Consider the following 12,783-nt stretch of genomic DNA (forward strand, 5'->3'; position numbering starts at 1 on the left):
TGAAAGGGACTATAATTGTAGGTGTTTAAAAAAGGGTGGTTCCATTTTAAAAAGTCAAGGTGACCTTGATATCTCCAAAAAAATGACATAAAAACAAAATTTTTTTGCATCGTGTCAGCCCCATTCTACCATTCAACTTTGTCCTTACCTTAATTTACGTATCTTTAGAAACAGCAAAGATATTTGAGGTGCTAACGTTTAGTGACTCACCCTGTATATGTACATAGCTGGGATATGTAAAAATTGCAAAGGCCGATTTCATGTTTACGTTTTCATGAAGGAATCAAATCGGCTCGTAGCAGTTATCGCAAAACATCCGGGGGCGGAAAAAGGTTAAATATCTCAACAACTAAAAATTTCGTTACCAATTGTACTTCATTACTCTTTTACATAGAATTAAATAGAAAATGATGCAATTTTTGAGTGCACATGAATCATTGTAATTAGAAAAAAAACATGGTCCTACGGGATGCAGTACTCTCTGAACCATTCATCTTCTTTGTTTAACATTTTTCTGTAACTGCACTAATAACTGAGTTATGACCTGAAACAATTGCGTGGAGCATCCTGCATACATAAGTGTAGCGGAGGGGAGGGGGGGAGGGGGTAGCCCCTAACTGTATGGGATTTTTTTTCAAATCCCCCCCCCCCCAGCCACAAGCAAATTTCTGGCTACGCGCATGGTAGAGCGTGATATAAAGCATGCCGTAATCGAGTTGTAAGATTGTTTTAGTAAATTGCATGGTTTCTATTGCATTATGTAACTGACCGATTGTTTAGCAGTCAGAGGGGTGTGTCAATGACTGTCTGTCTCTGGCATGTGACTGTCAGATTATTAGTAGTGGTGGAGGAGATTCAAGTGCGAGTGTCAACGTTACTCACTCACTTCTGCCGAGGTTATAAGTGGGGAGAAGGAGTAGTGAACCTTCAGTATGTTCCAAGGCGTTTCTTTGCCATTCCTGTGCTACACGACTGCAGAGTGCAGATGTAATTGACAGTGTACCAGGTAAGTGAGTGCATTAGTATTGTCGTTTCTATTTTATTAGTATTTCATATAATTTAATCAGGGTACTCACATTTCATACATTGAGAATATCTTGTAAATTATTATAAATTCTGGTATGGGGACTTACGAATAGGTAAACAAATCAAGCGTTATTATATTGTGAACTAGTGTGGATTATACGATCGTATTTTGTTTTAATTACATCGAATCTGGTTTTTTATTCTATTTAAGTTTATCCAAACTACTAAAAAATAAGTGAAAGTTATACAGGTGTACCTACATAGTTTATTTACTTTCTAAATACATCTTTTGTCCTCCTTTTCGAATCAGTCAACGTGATATCTACCGTCCGCTTGTAAAAGCAAGGATGTATTCCCTTGGGTAATATTGTAATATTGGGCGATCATTTTGTTTAATTTACGTATCTTCATTCTTTGTAAATATTGTAAAAAGAGATAGCGGGATTGAGAGTGTTAGGATAACCAAAAGGAACTTTTTTAAATCGGTTCATACAATTTATTGTTGATATTGTGGTTTATTTTAAGACATTATCTCTTCGATAGTAACCGATGCAGTATGAGAGAAGTAATAGTTTTTATCCAATTATAATATCTACAGTGACACAAATGAATACTTGTACAATCTTTAAAAGAGAATACCTCTTTTAAAAGGGGATAGAACGACTTCGATTTTTTGAAAAATTATTGGTACAGGAAATTTTGAAACGTTGCAATTGATCGGAATTGCGGAAACAATACTTAGGTTGCTTTTTTGAAAATTTAAATAATGCGTTTTGTGGATATACAAGGTATATACTAAGTATATTAGTTATTCAGAGTGATCGGTAGTTGGTGGTACGGCAGGAAAACAGGTTATTCTACATGAAAAAATAAGTCGAAAATAAAGATTACAATTTTTTTAATATGAGGTTGTATTTTCTAGAGAACCGAGAAAAACAGAATATTAACTTACGATAAATTCTATTATTATAGTAATCGTTGGCAATGTTATCCACTTTGGCCAACAAACAATTGTGCTCTGCGAACTTTTCTATAAACACTTTTTAACGTGTTCTACTAGTTTAATTGATTGAGCGCACAACTGATTTTTTTTTCATTAATTCATCACAGGATATATTTTCCAAAATAGGATTACAAACATTAGGAGTTTGGCTTATTATACAAAATATAGTTTTGCAAGAGGCTGAGCAATGAATTGTTAAAAAATGATTCTACATACAGTGAAATCTCTAGATATGTCCCTAAAAGTCTAACGGATAAGGACAGCGTATGGGAAAGAAAGAGACGCGGAGCGTTCGGGAAAGATAATAGACTGGTGTCTCGGATGACTACCGTCTCGGATACGGTATTTATAAACTTGTTTTCCTAGAAAATGCGCAAATATGCGCAGTTAATTTTTTATACAACGTAATCTTAATTAGTCATTAATTCACATACGACAAGAATTTGATTGAAGAGAAAACTTTCAAAGGCTTCTTAAACTTAAAAACTAGTTATTGCGTCTTATAACGTTAATACCTAAAAATAACTTTTTTGCAAAAATTTAGTAGTAACTCGTATAGTTTCCAAAAGAAATTTGAAAAACGAAAATTGGAAAATATTGATTAACACAAAAGTTATTCACTTAAAAAGAATGAATCAGAAAACCACAATACGAAGTTAAACCCCATTTTACGAATAACCGTAAGAGAAATTCGCAAAAAATTAACGATATCATTGATGGAACCTGTAGATTGTATTATGCCATACAAATTTTGATCTTCAAAAACAGTTTATATTTCAATAAAGTCAAGCTAGATTATAGAACGATTCACTTTGCGCCGCGCCGCGCCGCCGCACAGTGCGGACAAAAGGCCTGTTTTCGGCACTTCTCGTAGTTTGGTTATTAATGTATATATAGAGGAAATTTTTACGGAGAAAATTTGACTAATAACCAACAGTAACATGATTTACAACGATATGCATATGATGTTTACTAACAAGGATGTACTATCTCATTGATTCTTTACTTAATAGTACTTAAAACTACTTTGAAAGAACCGGATTATCTCAGGCGAATGACTTCAAATAATGCTCAGAATCAGTGTTTATAGACTGAGTCGTCATTTATTTTGCGTAGATACAAAATGTCGCGACAGCGTCCGGAATAGTTCTACTAGCTCCACTCTCTTCCTGTCGATAGTCCGCTAACTTATATCCGAAAAACGCCTGTCGACTGATTGGTGGAAGTTCCTAGAAAGGAAGGAGTAAAGTAAAGGAGTGAATTTAGCATAACACGCCCACGTTCCACGCCCCTCGTGCATGAGAAGGGTGAGCGCATCGTTTTGTTAAAAATATAATTTTGGTGATGCAGCGAGGTGTCTTCCGGGCCCAGCGCTAAGTGCGGTACGTGACCGCTGGCTCGAGACCCTTCGACTACCCAAAAATGGCGTCCACTTGCGCTATTGAGTTCGTCGCTAGGAACTACAAGGATACATCTGTCCGCCAAGTGGCCAAAGTCGTTAAGGGGAGGGAACCGAACCTGACCAGGGCAAGCTCCAAATGCCCCGACACAATAATGATCGTCACGCTATGAAAGAACGAACGGCCGCTAGAGGAAGCTAAATAGTAACATTTCTGTCCAGTAGGGGAGCTAGGAACGTTTTCCAAAGTTCAGTATCGAGCAACACACTGTATTGGTAAAACAGAGGAAGAGAGAATGTACGGACGTACGACAACGTGGATGGCGCTGTCGTAGCTTCGTTCGAATAGCCGTGCCGCGGCACACTCACACACCGCCTGATCAGCGTGTACGTGTGCCGACGGCGATCGCAAGGGTCAGGGATGCCTGGAAATATTTCCCAATAATGCAGAGACGGGACTTTTCCATAGTGAAAAGAGCTAGATAAAGGTTCAATCTAGGGTGAAAAGGTCCTCAGAAGTCCTACTTTTGCGTCATCGAGAAATGATTAGCTATATTCGGCAGCATGTTGTCCGCCAGAGAGGCCTGTAGGAGCATGAGCGGCGCGTCAACGTGGATGGCGCTGTCGTAGCTTCGTTCGAATAGCCGTGCGGCGGCACACTCACACACCGCCTGATCAGCGTGTACGTGTGCCGACGGCGATCGCAAGGGTCAGGGATGCCTGGAAATATTTCCCAATAATGCAGTCACGGGACTTGTCAATGGTGAAAAGAGCTAGATGAAAGTTCTATCTAGGGTGGAAAGGTCCTCAGAAGTCGTACTTTTGCATCATCGAGAAATGGTTAGCAATATTCGGCAGCACGTCGTTTCTCAGGGAGGCTATGGGAACTGACATGGCGGCACACTCACACACCGCCTGGTCGGCGTGTACGTGTGCCTACGAGGGCTGGAAGGGTCTGGAATTCCGCAACCCATTTCTCTATAATACAGGGATGTGAATTTTCAGTAATGATTCGCACTAGATAAAAGGATCAACCTAACATGCTGAATCCCTCGAAAATCCGTAAAAATTATTGTTTGCGAAATGTAACAAATGGTTTGACAAACTATATTTAAATAAATGATTCTTTTCTAGTTTTTATCTCTAGATACAAGTGAACGCATTCTAAATATTTTCAGTAAAAATTTGCTTTCTATAACTCCGTGCCGTGACATTGACACTGGAGGGTGTCATAAATTAGCCCTCCCACGACACTGTCCCGCCGAAGACGAAAGAACTTTCCTGTAACCTCGGTGCAAAACACAGTCATTCTCTAAAGTCTGAAACATCACCGCTTCGCACGAATGTACGATTGCCTAGTAAATATGATCCAAATTATATCATGTTTGGTGTCAATTTTATCAGGAAAATGACGCGAATGTGTTGAGAGAAGTTTCATGAATATATTATGAAAAACAAAAGAATTGGGACATTGCATTAGTATTGTCTCACCGATATACCTGACCCCGCATAATGTTACACTCTTCGGCGGTCTAGCTTCTGGCCCCTTTGAAAGGTAGACACTTGGGGGCGTCATAAATTACCCGTTCTCCGATAGTGTCCTGCCGAAGACGAAAGAGCTGGCATGCAGCCTCGGTGCGAAACACAGTCATTCTCTGAAATCTGAAACATCGTCGCTTCGAACAAATGTACGAATGCGTAGTAAATATGATACAAATTATACCATGTTTGGTGTCATTTTTATCAGAAACATTCCACAAATGTGTTGAGAGAGGTTTCATGAAAAAATAATGGAAAACAAAAAAGATTATGACATTCCATCGGGATTGTCTTACCGATATACCTGACCTTGCACAATGTTACACCCTTCGGCGGTCTAGCTTCTGGGTCTTTCGACAGGTACACGCTTGAGGGTGTCAGAAACTAGCCCTCCCAATATAACCCCAGATAAAAGAGCTAAGGGGCACAGAATGCCTGTGGGATTAGGACAAATTTCACCGATACGTAATGTTACGATAAAAATTACAATCTCATTAAAGACAGTCCAAATGATGCTTCATGTTTTTAATCTATTTATTAATACATGCTTTTATTTTTTTATGCTTTTATGTTTTTAATCAGAACAATATTGTTAATACGAATGACTTCTAGAGCTTATCTAGAGCATTTGGACCGTCTTTAATGAGATTGTAATTTTAACTTTCAAATTTTAATACAAATTTTTTTATCTTTCATTCGTTATTCGAAATTTTTATTTCGATAACTATTTTGCCCAACTCTGCGTATTGATAATATCATTAAAATATACTTACGAAGTTACATACGCCTAGAAGGTATGACAAGAAGGTAAAGTATGACAATTTTTTGAGGAGTGCGGTAACTTCGTGAGGATATTTTAATGATATTATCGATACGTATGCAACTTCATTCGAAACAAATTCGTCGGAATTCCAGAAATATTTAATTTAATTTAATTTAATTTAATTTAATTTAATTTAATTTAATTTAATTTAATTTAATACAAAATTTAATGCAAATAAAGATTCTGATTAAAATAAAGATTTGTCAGGCCGGCCAGACAATGCATACAGAAATCCATATAAAATGCGGAACATTGCAAGCGTAGTCGGCCTGACCGTTCGGTGTGCCGGTCGTTGGGTGTAACATGGGTCAGGTACATCGGTGAGACAATACTAATGCAATGTCATCATTTTTTTTGTTTTTCCTTATTTTTTCATGATACCTCTCTCAACACATTCGTGGAATGTTTCTGATAAAAATGATACCAAACATGGTATAATTTGTATCATATTTACTACGCATTCGTACATTTGTTCGGAGCGACGATGTTTCAGATTTCAGAGAATGACTGTGTTTCGCACCGAGGCTGCATGCCAGCTCTTTCGTCTTTGGCAGGACACTATCGGAGAAGGGCCAATTTATGACGCACCCAAGTGTCTACCCTTCGAAGGGGCTAGAAGCTAGACCGCCGAAGAGTGTAACATTATGCGGGGTCAGGTATATCGGTGAAACAATACTAATGCAATGTCCCAATTCTTTTGTTTTTCATAATATATTCATGAAACTTCTCTCAACACATTCGTGTAATTTTCCTGATAAAATTGACACCAAACATGATATAATTTGGATCATATTTACTAGGCAATCGTACATTCGTGCGAAGCGGCAGATTTTAGAGAATGACTGTGTTTTGCACTGAGGTTACAGGAAAGTTCTTTCGTCTTCGGCGAGACAGTGTCGTGGGAGGGCTAATTTATGACACCCTCCAGTGTCAATGTTATGGAGCGGGCCATCGACGCAAGATACTAATTCGCAACAGGTTGCTTTCAAACCATTAGAGATATTGAAATCAAATTTTTACAGAAAATATTTAGAATATATTCATTTTTATCTGGAGATAAAAACTAGAAAAAATCAATTGATAAATATAGTTTGCCCAACTATTTGTTACATTTCGCGAACAATAATTTTTAGGGATTTTTGAGGGATTCAGCATGTCAGGTTGATCTTTTTATCTAGTGCCATTACTGAAAATTCACATCCTTGTATTATCCAACCTTCCAAGATGCTAATTGGCTAAAGCGCTTTTCACTATGAAAAAGTCCCGTCTCTGCATTATTGGGAAATGGTTAGTGGCATCCTAGACCCTTGCGATCGCCGTCGGCACACGTACACGCCGACCAGGCGGTGTGTGAGTGTGCCGCCATGTCAGTTCCCATAGCCTCCCTGAGAAACGACGTGCTGCCGAATATTGCTAACCATTTCTCGATGATGCAAAAGTACGACTTCTGAGGACCTTTCCACCCTAGATAGAACTTTCATCTAGCTCTTTTCACCATTGACAAGTCCCGTGACTGCATTATTGGGAAATAATTCCAGGCATCCCTGACCCTTGCGATCGCCGTCGGCACACGTACACGCTGATCAGGCGGTGTGTGAGTGTGCCGCGGCACGGCTATTCGAACGAAGCTACGACAGCGCCATCCACGTTGTCGCGCCGCTCATGCTCCTACAGACCTCTCTGGCGGACAACATGCTGCCGAATATAGCTAATCATTTCTCGATGACGCAAAAGTAGGACTTCTGAGGACCTTTTCACCCTAGATTGAACCTTTATCTAGCTCTTTTCACTATGGAAAAGTCCCGTCTCTGCATTATTGGGAAATATTTCCAGGCATCCCGGACCCTTGCGATCGCCGTCGCACACGTACACGCCATCCACGCTTTCGCGCCGCGCATGCTCCTATAGGCCTCTGTTTTACCGATACAGTGACTACTGACGATGAGACAGATCGGGAACATAGTACAGCGCTCGTAGCGAAAAATGTCGGAACTATATTTTGATGAAATACTCAATGATCTAATTTTTCTGGGTGCCCGCTTTCATTTGTTTGATACGTAAGCATACAACGTGATCGGCGTGGCATTGAGTTCCTATATGTTCCCGCTAGGGTGGAAAGGTCCAACGAACTCCATACGAGCTCTGAATCTCTCGATATTTACGATAATGTCACTCGATTAAGCAGTATGCTGCTGAATATTGCAAATTACGGCTAAAAAACGCAAAAGTACGACTTCTGAGGACCTTTTCACCCTAGATTGAACTTTTATCTAGCGATTTTGACTACAGAACAGTACTATTTTTGCATTGTTAACAAATGAGAGCGGGCCTCCCGTACCCTTGCAAAACTCGGGTACGTGTGCGGAACTAGGGAACTGCGGCACTCACACAATCTTGAGCCGTGCCCACCGCCTTAACCCCTTAAGGCGGTGGGCACGGCTCAAGATTGTGTGAGTGCATCCCCTCCCTAGTTCCGCACACGTACCCGAGTTTTGCAAGGGTACGGGAGGCCCGCTCTCATTTGTTAACAATGCAAAAATAGTACTGTTCTGTAGTCAAAATCGCTAGATAAAAGTTCAATCTAGGGTGAAAAGGTCCTCAGAAGTCGTACTTTTGCGTTTTTTAGCCGTAATTTGCAATATTCAGCAGCATACTGCTTAATCGAGTGACATTATCGTAAATATCGAGAGATTCAGAGCTCGTATGGAGTTCGTTGGACCTTTCCACCCTAGCGGGAACATATAGGAACTCAATGCCACGCCGATCACGTTGTATGCTTACGTATCAAACAAATGAAAGCGGGCACCCAGAAAAATTAGATCATTGAGTATTTCATCAAAATATAGTTCCGACATTTTTCGCTACGAGCGCTGTACTATGTTCCCGATCTGTCTCATCGTCAGTAGTCACTGTATCGGTAAAACAGAGGCCTATAAGAGCATGCGCGTGTACGTGTGCGACGGCGATCGCAAGGGTCCGGGATGCCTGGAAATATTTCCCAATAATGCAGAGACGGGACTTTTCCATAGTGAAAAGAGCTAGATAAAGGTTCAATCTAGGGTGGAAAGGTCCTCAGAAGTCCTACTTTTGCGTCATCGAGAAATGATTAGCTATATTCGGCAGCATGTTGTCCGCCAGAGAGGCCTGTAGGAGCATGAGCGGCGCGTCAACATGGATGGCGCTGTCGTAGCTTCGTTCGAATAGCCGTGCCGTGGCACACTCACACACCGCCTGATCAGCGTGTACGTGTGCCGTCGGCGATAGCAAGGGTCAGGGATGCCTGGAAATATTTCCCAATAATGCAGTCACGGGACTTGTCAATGGTGAAAAGAGCTAGATGAAAGTTCTATCTAGGGTGGAAAGGTCCTCAGAAGTCGTACTTTTGCATCATCGAGAAACGGTTAGCAATATTCGGCAGCACGTCGTTTCTCAGGGAGGCTATGGAAACTGACATGGCGGCACACTCACACACCGCCTGGTCGGCGTGTACGTGTGCCGACGGCGATCGCAAGGGTCCGGGATGCCTGGAAATATTTCCCAATAATGCAGCGACGGGACTTTTCCATAGTGAAAAGAGCTAGATAAAGGTTCAATCTAGGGTGAAAAGGTCCTCAGAAGTCCTACTTTTGCGTCATCGAGAAATGATTAGCTATATTCGGCAGCATGTTGTCCGCCAGAGAGGCCTGTAGGAGCATGAGCGGCGCGTCAACGTGGATGGCGCTGTCGTAGCTTCGTTCGAATAGCCGTGCGGCGGCACACTCACACACCGCCTGATCAGCGTGTACGTGTGCCGACGGCGATCGCAAGGGTCAGGGATGCCTGGAAATATTTCCCAATAATGCAGTCACGGGACTTGTCAATGGTGAAAAGAGCTAGATGAAAGTTCTATCTAGGGTGGAAAGGTCCTCAGAAGTCGTACTTTTGCATCATCGAGAAACGGTTAGCAATATTCGGCAGCACGTCGTTTCTCAGGGAGGCTATGGAAACTGACATGGCGGCACACTCACACACCGCCTGGTCGGCGTGTACGTGTGCCGACGGCGATCGCAAGGGTCAGGGATGCCTGGAAATATTTCCCAATAATGCAGTCACGGGACTTGTCAATGGTGAAAAGAGCTAGATGAAAGTTCTATCTAGGGTGGAAAGGTCCTCAGAAGTCGTACTTTTGCATCATCGAGAAATGGTTAGCAATATTCGGCAGCACGTCGTTTCTCAGGGAGGCTATGGGAACTGACATGGCGGCACACTCACACACCGCCTGGTCGGCGTGTACGTGTGCCGACGGCGATCGCAAGGGTCTAGGATGCCACTAACCATTTCCCAATAATGCAGAGACGGGACTTTTTCATAGTGAAAAGCGCTTTAGCCAATTAGCATCTTGGAAGGTTGGATAATACAAGGATGTGAATTTTCAGTAATGGCACTAGATAAAAAGATCAACCTGACATGCTGAATCCCTCAAAAATCCCTAAAAATTATTGTTCGCGAAATGTAACAAATAGTTGGGCAAACTATATTTATCAATTGATTTTTTCTAGTTTTTATCTCCAGATAAAAATGAATATATTCTAAATATTTTCTGTAAAAATTTGATTTCAATATCTCTAATGGTTTGAAAGCAACCTGTTGCGAATTAGTATCTTGCGTCGATGGCCCGCTCCATAACATTGACACTGGAGGGTGTCATAAATTAGCCCTCCCACGACACTGTCCCGCCGAAGACGAAAGAACTTTCCTGTAACCTCAGTGCAAAACACAGTCATTCTCTAAAGTCTGAAACATTGCCGTTTCGCACGAATGTACGATTGCCTAGTAAATATGATCCAAATTATATCATGTTTGGTGTCAATTTTATCAGGAAAATTACACGAATGTGTTGAGAGAAGTTTCATGAATATATTATGAAAAACAAAAGAATTGGGACATTGCATTAGTATTGTTTCACCGATATACCTGACCCCGCATAATGTTACACTCTTCGGCGGTCTAGCTTCTAGCCCCTTCGAAGGGTAGACACTTGGGCGCGTCATAAATTGGCCCTTCTCCGATAGTGTCCAGCCAATGACGAAAGAGCTGGCATGCAGCCTCGGTGCGAAACACAGTCATTCTCTGAAATCTGAAACATCGTCGCTCCGAACAAATGTACGAATGCGTAGTAAATATGATACAAATTATACCATGTTTGGTATCATTTTTATCAGAAACATTCCACGAATGTGTTGAGAGAGGTTTCAGGAAAAAATAAGGAAAAACAAAAAAATGATGACATTGCATTAGTATTGTCTCACCGATGTACCTGACCCATGTTACACCCAACGACCGGCACACCGAACGGCCAGGCCGACTACGCTTGCAATGTTCCGCATTTTATATGGATTTCTGTATGCATTGTCTGGCCGGCCTGACGGTACGCGGGGTCCGAGAGTTTCTGCGTTTTTATGAAATACATAATGGTAATAACGGTACTTCATTCATAACTTATAACGTAACTTTTAATATACTTGGTTTTTTTTATAATTACAGTAGGTATATTTAGCAAACATGTGCATAATCTTTATTTGCATTAAATTTTGTATTAAATTAAATTAAATTAAATTAAATTAAATTAAATTAAATTAAATTAAATTAAATATTTCTGGAATTCCGACGAATTTGTTTCGAATGAAGTTGCATACGTATCGATAATATCATTAAAATATCCTCACGAAGTTACCGCACTCCTCAAAAAATTGTCATACTTTACCTTCTTGTCATACCTTCTAGGCGTATGTAACTTCGTAAGTATATTTTAATGATATTATCAATACGCAGAGTTGGGCAAAATAGTTATCGAAATAAAAATTTCGAATAACGAATGAAAGATAAAAAAATTTGTATTAAAATTTGAAAGTTAAAATTACAATCTCATTAAAGACGGTCCAAATGCTCTAGATAAGCTCTAGAAGTCATTCGTATTAACAATATTGTTCTGATTAAAAACATAAAAGCATAAAAAAATAAAAGCATGTATTAATAAATAGATTAAAAACATGAAGCATCATTTGGACTGTCTTTAATGAGATTGTAATTTTTATCGTAACATTACGTATCGGTGAAATTTGTCCTAATCCCACAGGCATTCTGTGCCCCTTAGCTCTTTTATCTGGGGTTATATTGGGAGGGCTAGTTTCTGACACCCTCAAGCGTGTACCTGTCGAAAGACCCAGAAGCTAGACCGCCGAAGGGTGTAACATTGTGCAAGGTCAGGTATATCGGTAAGACAATCCCGATGGAATGTCATAATCTTTTTTGTTTTCCATTATTTTTTCATGAAACCTCTCTCAACACATTTGTGGAATGTTTCTGATAAAAATGACACCAAACATGGTATAATTTGTATCATATTTACTACGCATTCGTACATTTGTTCGAAGCGACGATGTTTCAGATTTCAGAGAATGACTGTGTTTCGCACCGAGGCTGCATGCCAGCTCTTTCGTCTTCGGCAGGACACTATCGGAGAACGGGTAATTTATGACGCCCCCAAGTGTCTACCTTTCAAAGGGGCCAGAAGCTAGACCGCCGAAGAGTGTAACATTATGCGGGGTCAGGTATATCGGTGAGACAATACTAATGCAATGTCCCAATTCTTTTGTTTTTCATAATATATTCATGAAACTTCTCTCAACACATTCGCGTCATTTTCCTGATAAAATTGACACCAAACATGATATAATTTGGATCATATTTACTAGGCAATCGTACATTCGTGCGAAGCGGTGATGTTTCAGACTTTAGAGAATGACTGTGTTTTGCACCGAGGTTACAGGAAAGTTCTTTCGTCTTCGGCGGGACAGTGTCGTGGGAGGGCTAATTTATGACACCCTCCAGTGTCAATGTCACGGCACGGAGTTATAGAAAGCAAATTTTTACTGAAAATATTTAGAATGCGTTCACTTGTATCTAGAGATAAAAACTAGAAAAGAATCATTTATTTAAATATAGTTTGTCAAA

At 40.4% G+C, this 12,783-nt stretch overlaps 1 protein-coding gene across 1 annotated transcript in view; it reads left to right on the forward strand.

The window, feature by feature from the left end:
* The first annotated feature begins 856 nt into the window (after positions 1-856).
* The window catches only part of LOC143353474 (cytochrome P450 6A1), a 28,663-nt gene continuing 16,736 nt past the window's right edge, over positions 857-12,783 (forward strand). Inside the window, exon 1 of the mRNA XM_076786846.1 lies at positions 857-1,006. The gene's annotated coding sequence lies outside the window, so the exon portion shown is untranslated. The remainder of the gene's footprint in view (positions 1,007-12,783) is intronic.

This window comes from Halictus rubicundus, chromosome 1, assembly GCF_050948215.1.
Source record: "Halictus rubicundus isolate RS-2024b chromosome 1, iyHalRubi1_principal, whole genome shotgun sequence".
NCBI lineage: Eukaryota > Metazoa > Arthropoda > Insecta > Hymenoptera > Halictidae > Halictus > Halictus rubicundus.